This window comes from Lethenteron reissneri, unplaced genomic scaffold (genome assembly GCF_015708825.2).
Source record: "Lethenteron reissneri isolate LAM-NWPU_2019-01 unplaced genomic scaffold, ASM1570882v1 scaffold_1721, whole genome shotgun sequence".
In the NCBI taxonomy this organism is placed as follows: Eukaryota; Metazoa; Chordata; class Hyperoartia; order Petromyzontiformes; family Petromyzontidae; genus Lethenteron; species Lethenteron reissneri.
Genome location: NW_026891467.1, coordinates 3927 through 19879, shown reverse-complemented (window position 1 = coordinate 19879; position 15953 = coordinate 3927). Strand labels below are relative to the sequence as shown.

The window sequence follows — 15953 nt, the reverse complement described above, 5'->3', positions numbered from 1 at the left end:
AGGGGGCGACGTCACGTGATGAGGGTGACGTCACGTGACGAGGGGGTGACGTCACGTGACGAGGGGGCGACGTCACGTGATGAGGGGGTGACGTCACGTGGACGAGGGGGTGACCTGTCACCTCCGATCAAGCAATTGGTTGGCTACCTACGGCGCGTACAGAAGTTCTAACATACACGTACACACACATATACATACTGCGCTGATAACTAATACACTACATACTACACTACACACTACATCGGTATGCCAGACTGAAACCGTCCTTCATTTTGAACTGCTTGTTGTTGTGTTATAGTTTGGGCCACGGCACACAGCGAAAGAAGTTCAACATACGTACATACCTCAACTACACTACATCACTAACTCACTACCACTACATTACACACTACACTTACACTAACACTACCTACACTAGCCTAACTACTACAACTACATACGACACTACACACTTACACTACACCTACACTTAACATACTACACTGACACACTACACTACACTACACACTACATACACACACTACCTACACACTACACACTACACTACACACTACACTACACACTACACTACACTACACTACACACTACACATACACACTACACTACACACTACACTACACACTACACCACTATACTAAATGGAAAATTAATTTCATTACAACTCGTTGTTGTTGTGTGTTAGTTTGTTTGTCTTTCCCCAACCCCGCTCCTCCGGTTAGCGCGGTCGGCTACGTGCGCTGCCCAAGGAGTTCAACATGAAGACACTCTGCATTCCGATGGTGCACATCGCGCCGCCTACATCCTGAAGACCGATTGCGAAAGCCGACAGCTGTACACGTGTAAAGTTGCGTACGTACGTGTGTGTGTGCGTGTGTGTGCATCTCGGTCATCTCGGTCAGTCGACCCGTGGCACTGCTGGGTCTGCCCCGTGACCTCCTCCTGCCAGCGGGCGTTCGACACTTCACGTGGTAGCCTCAAGGCGCACATGGCCTGGCACAAGCGTCGTGGGGACGTAACCGCCACTTAGTGGCGAATGGCGTTGTTGTTGTTGTTGTTGCATGCGACAACGGGTTCATTCCCGCTCACGGCCAACACCGCCAGTGGACGATTATCTGAACCGGTCCCGGGCCTCCCCTAGGTCGACTCAGCTTCAAATGAGTAACCTGGTGCAGTGTGTAAACATTGCCACTAGGGAGACAAAGGCGGTCGGGCGTGGTGCTGACCACCCACCCCCTCGTGTACCGTTCTGGCCTTCACAGCACTTGCCCCTACAGTCCATTAAGGCTAAACGGGGGATCTTTATCTTTGTGCATGCCGTATAGCTGTGCCTGCATTTTTTTTGTACGCTCTAGCGGCCGAAATTCTGGTTTTACAAGTTTAGCCAAAAGGTCACTGGGCCCCCCCCCCATGCAAATCTCGGGCCATGAAGGCCCGTCAACATCAACTGCGGTGCGTGTGTTGCGTGTTGCAACGCAGTACAAAGTGTAACGTGACGCAAATGCCCCCACGATCCACAAGAAGGAGACATCACAGCGACGGCGGTGATGAAACACCGCTGCTGCGCTACTGCTCCAGTTACCTTGAGTTGACCACCTGAATGTCACATTGTAGCTGTTTGCTCTGCAACTACGTTAGCCAATCGGAAGAGACAGCCGCCATCACTACCTCTAACCCTATCATACCCCTAACACTACCCCTACCTATCACTAACCCTATCACTACCCCAACTCCTATCACTGTCCCTATCACTACCCCTATCACTACCCCTATCACTACCAAAACCCCTATCACTACCCCTATCACTACCTCTACCTATCACTAACCCCTATAACTACCCCAACTCCTATCACTGTCCTATCACTACCCCTATCACTACCCCTATCACTACCCCAACTCCTATCACTGTCCCTATCACTACGACCTCTACCCCTATCACTACCCCAACTCCTATGACTGTCCCTATTACTACCCCTATCACTACCCCTATCACTACCACAAACCCCTATCCCTACCTCTACCCCTATCACTACCCCCAACTCCTATGACTGTCCCTATCACCACCCCCACAACAGAGTGTCGTACAACGCGTAACGATGCAATGCCCCGATCCACAATACGAAGAAGGAGACATCACAGCGCCATGATGATGATGAGACACCGCTACTGCGCTACTGCTCCAGTTACCTTGACTTGACCACCTGAATGTCACATGTAGCTGTTTGCTCTGCAACTACGTCAGCCAATCGGAAGAGACAACCACTATCACTACCTCTACACCTATCACTACGAACTCTACCCCTATCACTACCCCAACTCCTATCACTGTCCCTATTACTACCCCTATCACTACCCCCTATCACTACCCCTATCACTACCCCCTATCACTACCACTATCACTACCCCAAACTCCTATCCCTACCTCTACCCTATCACTACCCCTACCTATCACTACCCTTATCACTACCCCAAACCCCTATCCCTACCTCTACCCCTATCACTACCCCAACTCCTATGACTGTCCCTATTACTACCCCTATCACTACACCCCCTATCACTACCACTATCACTACCCCAAACCCTATCCCTACCTCCACCCTTATCACTACCCCCACAACAGAGTGTCGTACAATGCGTAAACGACGCAATGCCCCGATCCACAAATACGAAGAAAGAGACATCACAGCGGCGATGATGATGAGACACCGCTACTGCGCTAGCTGCTCCAGTTACCTTGACTTGACCACCTGAATGTCACATGGTAGCTGTTTGCTCTGCAACTACGTCAGCCAATCGGAAGAGACAACAGCCATCACTACCCCTATCACTACGACCTCTACCCCTATCACTACCCCAACTCCTATCACTGTCCCTATTACTACCACTATCACTACCCCAAACCCCTATCACTACCTCTACCCCTATCACTACGAACTCTAGCCCTATCACTACCCCTATCACTACCCCTACCTATCACTACCCTTATCACTACCACAAACCCCTATCCCTACCTCTACCCCTATCACTACCCAAACTCCTATCACTGTCCCTATCACTACCACTATTACTACTCCTATCACTACCACAAACCCCTATCCCTACCTCTACCCCTATCCTACCCCAACTCCTATCACTGTCCCTATCACTACCCCTACCTATCACTACCCTTATCACTACCACAAACCCCTATCCCTACCTCTACCCCTATCACTACCCCAACTCCTATCACTGTCCCTATCACTACCCCTATCACTACCTCTACCCCAATTCCTATCACTTTCCCTATTACTACCCCTATCACTACCCCAACTCCTATGACTGTCCCTTTACTACCCCCTATCACTACCCCCTATCATTACCCCTATCATTACCCCTATCACTACCCCTATCACTACCCCTATCACTACCCCTATCACTACCTCTACCCCTATCCCTACCTCCACCCTGATCACTACCCCTACAACAGGCTGTCGTATAACGCGTAACGACGCAATGCCCCGATCCACAAATACAAAGGAGGAGACATCACAGCGGCGATGATGATGATGATGATGATAATGAGACACCACTACTCCGCTACTGCTCCTGACACAGGTTACCTGGGCTTTGACCAACTGAATGTGACATTGTAATAATAATAATAGTTAAATGTATAACGCGCGCAAATTTGCGGACGTAATGGCCGCAACTCAGAGGCGCGGAGCCAAGCTCAGAGTCGCTCGAAAGCGCCGTGGTTTGTAGAGGTGAGTTTTTAAGTCTCTCTTGAAGGAGGCGATTGAGGTGATGCTCTGCGAATATGCAGAGGGATATCGTTCCAGACTGTTGTTCCTTGTTGTTGTTGCTCTGCAGCCACTACATCAGCCTACATGTGAAAGAAGAAGAAGACGACGACGATGACGACGATGGAAGAAAAATATAAGAAAGAAGAGGACGACGATGAAGAAGGGAATGAAGAAGAAGGCGACGATCAAGAAGGTGACGATGAAGAAGGTGACGACGATGAAGAAGGGAATGAAGAAGAAGGCGACGATCAAGAAGGTGACGATGAAGAAGAGACGACGATGAAGAACCAGCGTCTTGACCTACGCTGCTCACCTAGGGGTAGAAGGAGTAGTGGCCAGTGTACGAGTTGGAAAGGAAGACGATCGGGACGACGATGATGATGAGGGCGAGGCTCATGATCCCCAGCACCATGCCGGCGATGTTCAGTTGCGGCACGTGGGCGGAGTACTTGGAGGCTCGCTCGAGGTCCCCAGTCGCCAGCGCGTCGCGCACCTGCCACGGGGGGCACGGGGAGGGGGGGGGGGAAGGAGAAACGTCACTTGCACGGTAGATCTTGTTGTTTTTATATCCTCCTTTTTTATTTCGAAAAGGTGAGGGCACCCATGGGATAGCTAGGAGATGTTAACTACCTCGCCTGGTATGGGAGGAGGTCGTGGGCTTGATACGGACCCTGATGATGGCTGCTGTATATTTGGAGTTTGTGGTGTCCTCTCTCTCATCATCAGCATCACAGAGGAACTACCTCGCCTGGTATGGAGGAGGTCGTGGCTTCGATCCAGACCCTGACGATGCCTGCTGTATATTTGGAGTCTGCGTGTCTCTCTCTCATCATCATCAGGGTGGATAGATGTTAACTACCTCGCCTGGTATGCAGGAGGTCGTGGGTTCGATCCTGACCCTGATGATGGCTGCTGTATATTTGTAGTTTGCGTGTCTCTCTCCCCATGGTCGCGTCGATTTTTCTAGGGGTCCTCCCGTTTTCCCCTCCACTTTTAGAATCAGCGTCACGCGTTTAGAGTATTTGGCTGCTGCAATAAATGTCCACGTGACGATGATGATGATGATGATTAGTCACTTGGTTGAGCCACCATTTGTGAGTTACACAGCAGCTCAGGGGCCGTCCATAAATGACGTCACGCGATTTTGGACGATTTTTTGACCCCCCCCCTCCTTCGTCACACGGCGTCACAAAAAGTCAGACCCCCCCCCCCCCAAATATGACGTCACAAAGCTCTGCCCCCCCCCCCCCCAAAAAATATAAACATGCTTCAAATCGCTTTAAACTAATGTCATTGTAGTGCGTATTTAATGTGTCGCTGCACTCTGCTGTTGTAGGAGAAAACATTTATCAAAAAGTATATTTAATTAAGTAGAACGTGTTGTCTACATTCTTAATTTTAGAACTTTCGTGACTGCAGTAAATTATTATTTGGTTCTTTCGGTTAAGTCACATCTAAAGATAAAATAATAAATTAAATTAAATAATAGCATACGACATTTCGATTGCAACACAAGCAATCATCATCAGGTATAATGAAATAGCGACATAAAATCTAACCAGAAAACTATAGACAGACATATTAGCAGACAGATTTATTTAAAGCATTTTGATGTGACGTCACATATCTCAAACCCCCCCCCCCCCTATCGTCACAAATGTCTGACCCCCCTCCCCTCCCCCCCAGGTGCGTGACGTCATTTATGGACGGCCCCTCAGTGGTGGGGGCCTGGTACAATGAAAAAAATGGTTCAGATACCGTCACTGGTGTTGGCCGTGAGCGGGAATTGAACTCTGGTCGCCGTGTTCGTAGCGCAGTGCCGCTCTAACCACCGTGCTACCCCCCACCCCCACAAACCTTGGTTTATTATTATTAATATTGGTACATACGGACCGAACCTCTTCGCCATAACAAAAATGTTTATACTTTTAGAGTTAATTTACGTTAACCTTACGAAAGAACAGAGGTCGCGATCGGTACCCAATACCCGTACCCTACCCGATACCCGGCTACCCGTACCCGGCCGGGTACGGGTAGCCGGGTATCGGGTAGGGTACGGGTATCCGTTTGCGACCCTGGTGCGGCCGGTTACGGGTAGGCCGTGAGTCACTGGTGAGTCACCGTTTGTCACTCATTTCCCACGTCTTGTCTCTTCTCACAATTCAAGTTCCTAGAATCAACCCACCCGCGCCTGCAACATGGCTTCATCCCAGAGGTCGCAATCGGGTACCCGATACCCGTACCCTACCCGTACCCGGCCGGGTACGGGTAGGGTATGTGGTATCGGGTAGGGTATGGGTACAGCCGGGTACGGGTACCCATTTGCGACCCTGGTACGGCCGGGTACGGGTACGGGTAGGCCAAGAGTCACTGGTGAGTAACCGTTTGTCACTCATTTCGGGTAGGGTACGGGTACGGGTAGGGAACGAGTACCCGTACCCGCCGGGTACGGGTACCCATTTGCGACCCTGGTGGCGGCCGGGTACGGGTACGGGTAAGGAATCAAAACCCGTTTGCGACCTCTGCGAAAGAATAAGAAGATGAGGGACGAAGGGAGATCAAGAAAAAGGAGGAGGAGGAGGATAACGAAGTAAGAAGACGGATTAAGAAAGAAGATGGAATAAGACGAAGAATAAAAAGTAGTAGAAGAACAAGAAGAAATCCTTCCCTGTCCCACTCACCCTGAAGGAGTAGAACAGCGCCGGGATGCCGAGCGGCCAGAACAGACAGAGGAGTGTGATCAGCGACCAGCTGAGGTAGTCCTGTGGTCCCTGCCGACGCTGCCCAAACCCGGGCCCGTGCTCCAGCACTATCACGTGCTGTGCCCGGTAGGCTTCGCCAGGGCCCGATCTCCGTCACGTAGCCCGGAGCGGCGCCGCCGCAGTGCCCGCCCCGTGGGTACGGGTAGCCGAACGGGGGCGGCAGCGGCTGCTGCTGCTGCTGGGTCTGGTACGCGGGCGGCGGCGGCTGGGCCTGGTAGGTTGGTGGAGGTGGCAGTTCCAGTTGGTAGGCAGGCGGTGGCTGAGTTGGGTATTGGGCGTGCCCCGGCTCGTCCGGCACGCTGTAGGGAGGCGGGAAATGTGGGAAGTCTTCCGGCTTGAACTTTCCGTCCATCGCGCAGAGAGGTGGTCCTGGACAAAAATCGGGAGCAGGATCGGAATGTTTATTTCGACTGCAGGAGGAGGAGGAGGGATCCGATGAGATTATGAAGCTTTGTTCCCACAGATGTTCGGTATATAAGGCGGGCCCCGTCAGGGTCGGGTTCGACCCCACGAGCCTCCTGTGTACCAGTGCGATGTAGTTAACATCTCATAGCCACCATGATGATGATGAGAGAGAGAGAGACACGCAAACACCAAATAAACACCAGGCGTCAGGTCGGGATTGAACCCACGACCCTCCTGTATACCCAGGCGAGGTAGTTGGGAGGAAAGGGGGGGAGGGGGGAAGGGAGGGGGGAGGGGGGTAGGGAGGGGGGGAGGGGGTAGGGGAGGGGGGAGGGGGGTAGGGGAGGGGGGGTAGGGGAGGGGGGTAGGGGAGGGGGGTAGGTGAGGGGGGGGTAGGGGAGGGGGGGTAGGGGAGGGGGGGAAAGGGGGGTAGGTGAGGGGGGGTAGGGGAGGGGGTGGTAGGGTTAGGGGGGTAGGGGAGGGGGGTAGGGGAGGAGGGGAGTGGGTTGGAGTGGGGTAGGGGGGGAGGGGGGTAGTGGGAGGGGGGTATGGGGGTAGGGGAGGGGTGTAGGGCCGAGGGGGGTGGAACCCCAGCCCACGTGGCCTGTGTCTCGTCCAGGTGACAAACCATGGTCATGCGAACTGCACTTTTACATCGTCATCCTCGCAGATTGTCAAACGCGTTTACCGGTATGTGGGACTGCTCTGTATTCTTTGTTATTATCGTCCCCCCACCCCCCCCCCCCACATCTGATAAGCACGTTTGGCTACGTATGGTGCGAAATAAGTGAAACACACATACGTACTACGCTTCTTTACACTACACTATACACTACACCACTATACTACATTGAAAACGAATTTCTTTGGACCTGTTTGCTGCGAACAGTGCGAAATAACTTCACATCTTCTTGGTTCTTTCGGTAAAGTCACGTAGAATGGAAATAATAAAATAATAAAAATTAAACGTAATAGAATAATTCTCACGACGTTTCGGCCACAACGCAAGCAGCCGTCCTCAGTTCATTCAGACTCTGTCTACCTCGACAGACCTGCTCTCCACCTGAGGACGGCTGCTTGCGTTGTGGCCGAAACGTCGTGAGAATTGTTTCTATTATGTTTTATTTTTCTTTTTAAATCCTTTATATTAAGTTCGCTTGCTTGCTTGCTTACGACCGTGCAAACCTTTCGGTCGTTTTTTAACCCACTTCCCGTGATCCAATCGAGCTGACATTTTGCACACAGACTCGTTGTGGCGAGACACTTAATGTTCGTGAAAATTTTTTTCCTAAATTTTACACTGTTTAGGGAAAACAAATTAAATATTTAATTACCAATTGCTTAATACTGGCAGACAATCATCTGACCCATAGGTGGCAGCCATCTCAAGCCAGAGGACGAGAGGACTCTAGCCGCCACGCATATAAAGGATTTAGAGTGAAAAACTTTGTTTTTTACGGGTTATACTTGTTTATTATTTCCATTCTACGTGACTTTACCGAAAGAACCAAGAAGATGAATCCCTGCAGTCACTAAAGCTTTAAATCGAAAAGTTCAACACACATACGCAATACACTTTACACTACCCCCACTATACTAAACTGAAAACGAATTTCTTTAGAACCGCTTGCTGTTGTATTTAAGTGTGTTTGTCTTCCCCACCCATCCCGCATTTCCGATAAGCGCGGTTGGCTATAATCGGTGTGAAACAAGTTGACACACATACAGGTGCACACACACAACACCTACACACACCTACACACACACAAACATGTACACACAACTATACACACAACAACAACAACCGCCATTCGCCACTAAGTAGCGGTGACGTCACCACGAGGCTTGTGCCAGGCCAACAACCACCTGTACACACTCTCACCTGTACACACGCAACGATACACACACACACCTACACACACCTGTACACACACACACACACACCTACACACACCTGTACACACACACCTACACACACACCTACACATTCCTGTACACACAAACCTACACACACACCTACACACACCTGTACACACCTGTACACACACAAACAAAGATCCCCCGTGTAGCCTCTAACAGACTGTAGGGGCAAGTGAAGTTAGCGAGCGGCACGCACACACATGCACACACACACCTACACACACACCTACACACACACAAACATGTACACACAACTATACACACAACAACATCAACCGCCATTCGCCACTAAGTAGCGGTGACGTCACCACGAGGCTTGTGCCAGGCCAACAACCACCTGTACACACTCTCACCTGTACACACGCAACGATACACACACACACCTACACACACCTGTACACACACACACACACCTACACACACCTGTACACACACACCTACACACACACCTACACATTCCTGTACACACAAACCTACACACACACCTACACACACCTGTACACACCTGTACACACACAAACAAAGATCCCCCGTGTAGCCTTAACAGACTGTAGGGGCAAGTGCTTTTCGCGAGCACCTATGAAGGCTGGAACGGCACACACGAGGGGGTGTGGTGGCCAACACACGCCCGACCGCCTTTGTCTCCCCAGTGGCGATGTTTACTACACACCGCACCAGGTACTCATTTGAGGCTGAGTCGAGACCTAGGGGAGGCCCAGGACGGGTTCAGACAATCGTCACTGGTGGTGTTGGGCCGTGAGCGGGAATCGAACCCGGTCGCCAGGTTGTTAGCGCAGTGTAGCGGCTAACCGCTGCAACCACCACTCCCCCACACACCTGTACACACAACTGGACACACACAACAACAACAACAACCGCCATTCGCCACTAAGTAGCGGTGACGGTCACCACGACGCTTGTGCCAGGCTGTGCACCTTGAGGCCACGTGAAGTGTCGAACGCCCGCTGGTAGGAGGTCACGGTGCAGACCCAGCAGGTAGCTACGGGTCGACTGACTGAGACGACTGGCTGATGCACAACCCGTGTCCCCTACTGTGCCAACTTGCTGTGCGCTTTAGCCATTCGGCGCTCTGCTCGTTGTTGTGAGCGTTGATCCTCCGCCGAACAAAAGCTATTTAGGCATGCGGTGGCTGGGCATGCGGGCTACATGACCCAGCCAATGCAGCCTTGCCTGCTGGAGGAGCTCACCAATGGGACTTGTCCACATCTTTCAAGGATTGTGAGCTTCTCACACAATCCAGCCTAGTTAAACCCAGGATGGATCGTAGGCAGGCCAGCCTAAATGTTTCTAACCGGCGAAGAGTGCCATTAAGGGGGTCCACGTTTTCGCAAGTGTAGAGAAGGGAGGGAATGACCGTGGCCGAGAAGACCTGAAGCTTCGTGTTGAGCGACAGACCAGGTAGCTTCCACACAGCGTTACGCAACCGATGAAAATATAATGCCGCTCGACTGATTCGGAGTGAGACCTCTGCTGTTCAACCGGAGCCGGTCATGAGCACACCGCCCAGGGAATGGGAACTCGCCACTTTCTCCACAACTGCCCTATCACCAATTGGGAATTGTGGGGGTGGAGTGTCAGATGGTACAAAATACCCAGCAGGTGCTTAGTTTTGGTCAGCCCCCACCTCTTGGTGGCAAGCTCCAGGTTCAGCAGCAGCGCCTCCAACTCCTCCTCTGAGTGAGCAGCAATCACCAGATCATCGGCATACATCACGTGGTTGAGCAATAGTAAGCCATCTCTTGACCGCACCCGGGCATCGATCAGCCTCCCATTGTATCTGTACCATTTGGTCTGTGGTGCAGTGTTGAGTCTATGGGCAGTGTTGAATCTATGGTGCAGTGTTGAGTCTGTGGTGCAGTGTGAGTCTATGGACAGTGTTGAGTCTATGGCAGTGTTGAGTCTATGGGCAGTGTTGAGTCTATGGACAGTGTGAGTCTATGGGCAGTGTTGAGTCTATGGTGCAGTGTTGAGTCTATGGGCAGTGTTGAGTCTATGGCAGTGTTGAGTCTATGGGCAGTGTTGAGTTATGGGCAGTGTTGAGTCTATGGGCAGTGTTGAGTCTATGGTGCAGTGTTGAGTCTATGGGCAGTGTTGAGTCTATGGGCAGTGTTGAGTCTATGGGCAGTGTTGAGTCTATGGGCAGTGTTGAGTCTATGGGCAGTGTTGAGTCTATGGGCAGTGTTGAGTCTATGGTGCAGTGTTGAGTCTATGGGCAGTGTTGAGTCTGTGGGCAGTGTTGAGTCTATGGGCAGTGTTGAGTCTATGGTGCATGTTGAGTCTATGGCAGTGTTGAGTCTATGGGCAGTGTTGAGTCTATGGTGCAGTGTTGAGTCTATGGGCAGTGTTGAGTCTATGGGCAGTGTTGAGTCTATGGCAGTGTTGAGTCTATTGTGAGTCTATGGTGCAGTGTTGAGTCTATGGCAGTGTTGAGTCTATGGGCAGTGTTGAGTCTATGGTGCAGTGTTGAGTCTATGGTGCAGTGTTGAGTCTATGGGCAGTGTTGAGTCTATGGTGCAGTGTTGAGTCTATGGCAGTGTTGAGTCTATGGGCAGTGTTGAGTCTATGGTGCAGTGTTGAGTCTATGGGCAGTGTTGAGTCTATGGCAGTGTTGAGTCTATGGTGCAGTGTTGAGTCTATGGCAGTGTTGAGTCTATGGGCAGTGTTGAGTCTATGGTGCAGTGTTGAGTCTATGGGTGGCAGTGTTGAGTCTATGGGCAGTGTTGAGTCTATGGTGCAGTGTTGAGTCTATGGGCAGTGTTGAGTCTATGGGCAGTGTTGAGTCTATGGCAGTGTTGAGTCTATGGGCAGTGTTGAGTCTATGGTGCAGTGTTGAGTCTATGGGCAGTGTTGAGTCTATGGGCAGTGTTGAGTCTATGGTGCAGTGTTGAGTCTATGGGCAGTGTTGAGTCTATGGTGCAGTGTTGAGTCTATGGGCAGTGTTGAGTCTATGGTGCAGTGTTGAGTCTATGGGCAGTGTTGAGTCTATGGGCAGTGTTGAGTCTATGGTGCAGTGTTGAGTCTATGGCAGTGTTGAGTCTATGGGCAGTGTTGAGTCTATGGTGCAGTGTTGAGTCTATGGGCAGTGTTGAGTCTATGGTGCAGTGTTGAGTCTATGGGCAGTGTTGAGTCTATGGTGCAGTGTTGAGTCTATGGGCAGTGTTGAGTCTATGGTGCAGTGTTGAGTCTATGGGCAGTGTTGAGTCTATGGGCAGTGTTGAGTCTATGGTGCAGTGTTGAGTCTATGGGCAGTGTTGAGTCTATGGGCAGTGTTGAGTCTATGGTGCAGTGTTGAGTCTATGGCAGTGTTGAGTCTATGGGCAGTGTTGAGTCTATGGTGCAGTGTTGAGTCTATGGGCAGTGTTGAGTCTATGGGCAGTGTTGAGTCTATGGTGCAGTGTTGAGTCTATGGGCAGTGTTGAGTCTATGGTGCAGTGTTGAGTCTATGGGCAGTGTTGAGTCTATGGTGCAGTGTTGAGTCTATGGGCAGTGTTGAGTCTATGGCAGTGTTGAGTCTATGGGCAGTGTTGAGTCTATGGTGCAGTGTTGAGTCTATGGGCAGTGTTGAGTCTATGGGCAGTGTTGAGTCTATGGTGCAGTGTTGAGTCTATGGTGCAGTGTTGAGTCTATGGGCAGTGTTGAGTCTATGGTGCAGTGTTGAGTCTATGGGCAGTGTTGAGTCTATGGGCAGTGTTGAGTCTATGGGCAGTGTTGAGTCTATGGGCAGTGTTGAGTCTATGGGCAGTGTTGAGTCTATGGCAGTGTTGAGTCTATGGTGCAGTGTTGAGTCTATGGGCAGTGTTGAGTCTATGGTGCAGTGTTGAGTCTATGGGCAGTGTTGAGTCTATGGGCAGTGTTGAGTCTATGGTGCAGTGTTGAGTCTATGGCAGTGTTGAGTCTATGGGCAGTGTTGAGTCTATGGTGCAGTGTTGAGTCTATGGCAGTGTTGAGTCTATGGGCAGTGTTGAGTCTATGGTGCAGTGTTGAGTCTATGGGCAGTGTTGAGTCTATGGTGCAGTGTTGAGTCTATGGGCAGTGTTGAGTCTATGGGCAGTGTTGAGTCTATGGGCAGTGTTGAGTCTATGGGCAGTGTTGAGTCTATGGGCAGTGTTGAGTCTATGGGCAGTGTTGAGTCTATGGTGCAGTGTTGAGTCTATGGTCAGTAGTTGAGTCTATGGTGCAATGTTGAGTCTATGGGCAGTAGTTGAGTCTATGGGCAGTGTTGAGTCTATGGACAGGGATGTTTCTATTGAACTTCGTTTGCACCGTACGTGGCCAACCGTGCCAAAGCAAACAGAAAAAGCAGTTCTACGGAAATTAGTTTCATCCGTCTGCCAATCCGCTCGTTGCTGTGAGCGTCGCTCCTCCGCCCTCCGCTGTTACTCGAAGCGCGACTGCCTGCAACTGCCCAGTAGCAGCATCAGCAGCGTCCTTCACGAGCTTCCTCCACAGAGGACGATCTCGACACCGCTGGTACCGGGTCACCTTCAGGTCCACTCAGCTCCACATCCTCCTGTACCGCATCTAAGTAACAAATCTCTTCTCAATCTGTGCCGCGCCCGTTCAGCCCCCACCCCCCCGACCCACCCATCTCTCCGGCCAAACAGAAGCAGCTTTGCATGCGGTGGCTGGCACATTCGCAAAATCAAGCTCGTATTGACGTGATATTCTAACCGTTCTGGATTCGAACCGGTTATTGATCCACTGCTAGCGCACTCCCGTTACACAGCCAATATCATAACCCATGGATTAACATTGCCCACAGACTCGCATTACAGTGGCAATCACAGCCCGTAGATTAACATTGGCCATAGACTACACTATACTATGTATTTTATTTAAAAAATAAAATCCGGTAAGACCCTACTGAGTAGCTCTCTTTCAGAAGCGACCTGGGCGATCACAAATGATCGCGGCTCATCACCATCATCATCGCCATCATCATCACCATCATCATCACCATCACCACCATCATCACCATCATCACCATCATCATCACCACCACCATCATCACCACCATCACCACCATCATCATCATCACCACCATCATCACCATCACGACCACCATCACCACCAACATCATCCTCACCACCACCATCACCACCATCACCACCACCACCACCATCATCACGTGGGGATTTACAGCAGAAGCCAAAACGCGCTGAACGCGTCCGTGGTGATGGTGGTGATGGTGATGGTGTGGTGATGGTGGTGTGGTGATGGTGGTGGTGATGGTGGTGGTGGTGATGGTGGTGGTGGTGATGGTGGTGATGGTGGTGGTGATGATGGTGATGATGGTGATGGTGGTGGTGATAGTGGTGGTGATGGTGGTGGTGGTGGTGATGATGGTGGTGATGGTGGTGATGGTGGTGATGGTGGTGATGTCGATTCTAAACGTGGAGGGGACACGTCCGCGGAAGACCCGGAAAAAAAATCCACGCGAGCACGAAGAGAGAGACACGCAAACTCCAAATCTACAGCAGCAGCAGCAGCAGGCGTCATGGTCGGGATCGAACCCACGACCTCCTGTACACCACGAGGTAGTCAACATATCCTAGCCAAGGTGATGATGATGACAGAGAGATACGCAGACTCCAAATATACAGCAGCAGGCGCCAGGGTCGGGATCGAACCCACGACCTCCTGTACACCAGGCGAGGTAGTTAACATATCCTAGCCACCGTGATGATGATGATAGAGAGACACGCAGACTCCACATATACAGCAGGCGCCAGGGTCGGGTTCGAACCCACGAGCATCCTGCATACCAGGCGTGGAACTTAATATTTGGCCACAGCCTAACATTGCCGGCAGACTTAAGCAAGTGATATTATCACGAGGAAGAGCTCGGGCTACGCGGCTTGCTCGACCGCTGTGAGACAGGACACGGCACTGACGCGTGGCCAGAGAGACCACAGAGACAAATAGAGGCAGAGAGAGACAGAGAAGAGAGACACATACAGAGAGGCGGAGAGAGAGACACACACAGAGAGACAGAGACGCAGAGCGAGCGAGACAGAGACACAGAGGACACAGTGAGACAGAGAGAGAGAGAGACACACACAGAGAGAGAGACACTGAGACAGAGAAAGAGAGACACAGAGAGATACAGACAGAGAAAGAGAGACACAGAGAGACACAGATACAGAAAGAGACGCACAGAGAGAGACACAGAGAGAGAGATACAGACAGAGAAAGAGAGACACAGAGAGAGAGAGATACAGACAGAGAAAGAGAGACAGAGAGACACAATACATAGAGAGACACACAGGGAAGAGACACAGAGACAGACACAGAGAAAGAGAGACACAGAGAGAGACACACAGAGACAGAGAAAGAGAGACACAGAGAGACACAGATACAGAGAGAGACGCACAGAGAGAGACACACACAGAGAGAGCGACACTGAGACAGACAAAGATAGACAGAGAGACACAGAGAGAGAGACACACAGAGACAGACACAGAGAAAGAGAGACACAGAGAGAGATACAGACAGAGAAAGAGAGACAGAGAGACACACACACACAGAGAGACGCACAGAGTGAGACACAGACACAGAGAGAGACACACTGAGACAGAGAAACAGAGACACAGAGACACAGAGAGAGAGACACACAGATACAGACACAGATAAAGAGAGACACAGAGAGAGAGAGATACAGACAGAAAGAGAGACACAGAGAGACACACACAGAGAGACGCACAGAGTGAGACACAGACACAGAGAGAGACACACTGAGACAGACAAAGAGAGACACAGAGAGAAAAGTCCTACAGATCGTGGTCAGTGATAAGAACGTGGGTTAAGACTGACTATCCGCCACCTTTACGAAGCGTAGAAACCAGCCGCAGGAAGTCCTCTGTTTGGATGGGGCCCTCGCTTCGTCCCGTATATATAGATAGACACACAAACACACACACGTACACTAACACATCTGGAGAACGATACGGGTAGGAATCTCACTGGGTCACATTTATCGCTTGGGGCGGCTTCTGCAAGCGACGCGTCACGTGTGAGAGGTGAGGCACGCAATGAGGCGGGGCTTGTAAGCAGGTGTGACGCGGTG

The 15953-nt window shown here is 51.1% G+C and overlaps 1 pseudogene; it reads right to left on the bottom strand.

Annotated features, from left to right (window-relative positions):
• Positions 1 to 4092: 4092 nt before the first annotated feature.
• LOC133339270 (proline-rich transmembrane protein 1-like) lies at positions 4093 to 15743 on the bottom strand (annotated as a pseudogene).
• Between the last annotated feature and the right edge of the window lie 210 nt (positions 15744 to 15953).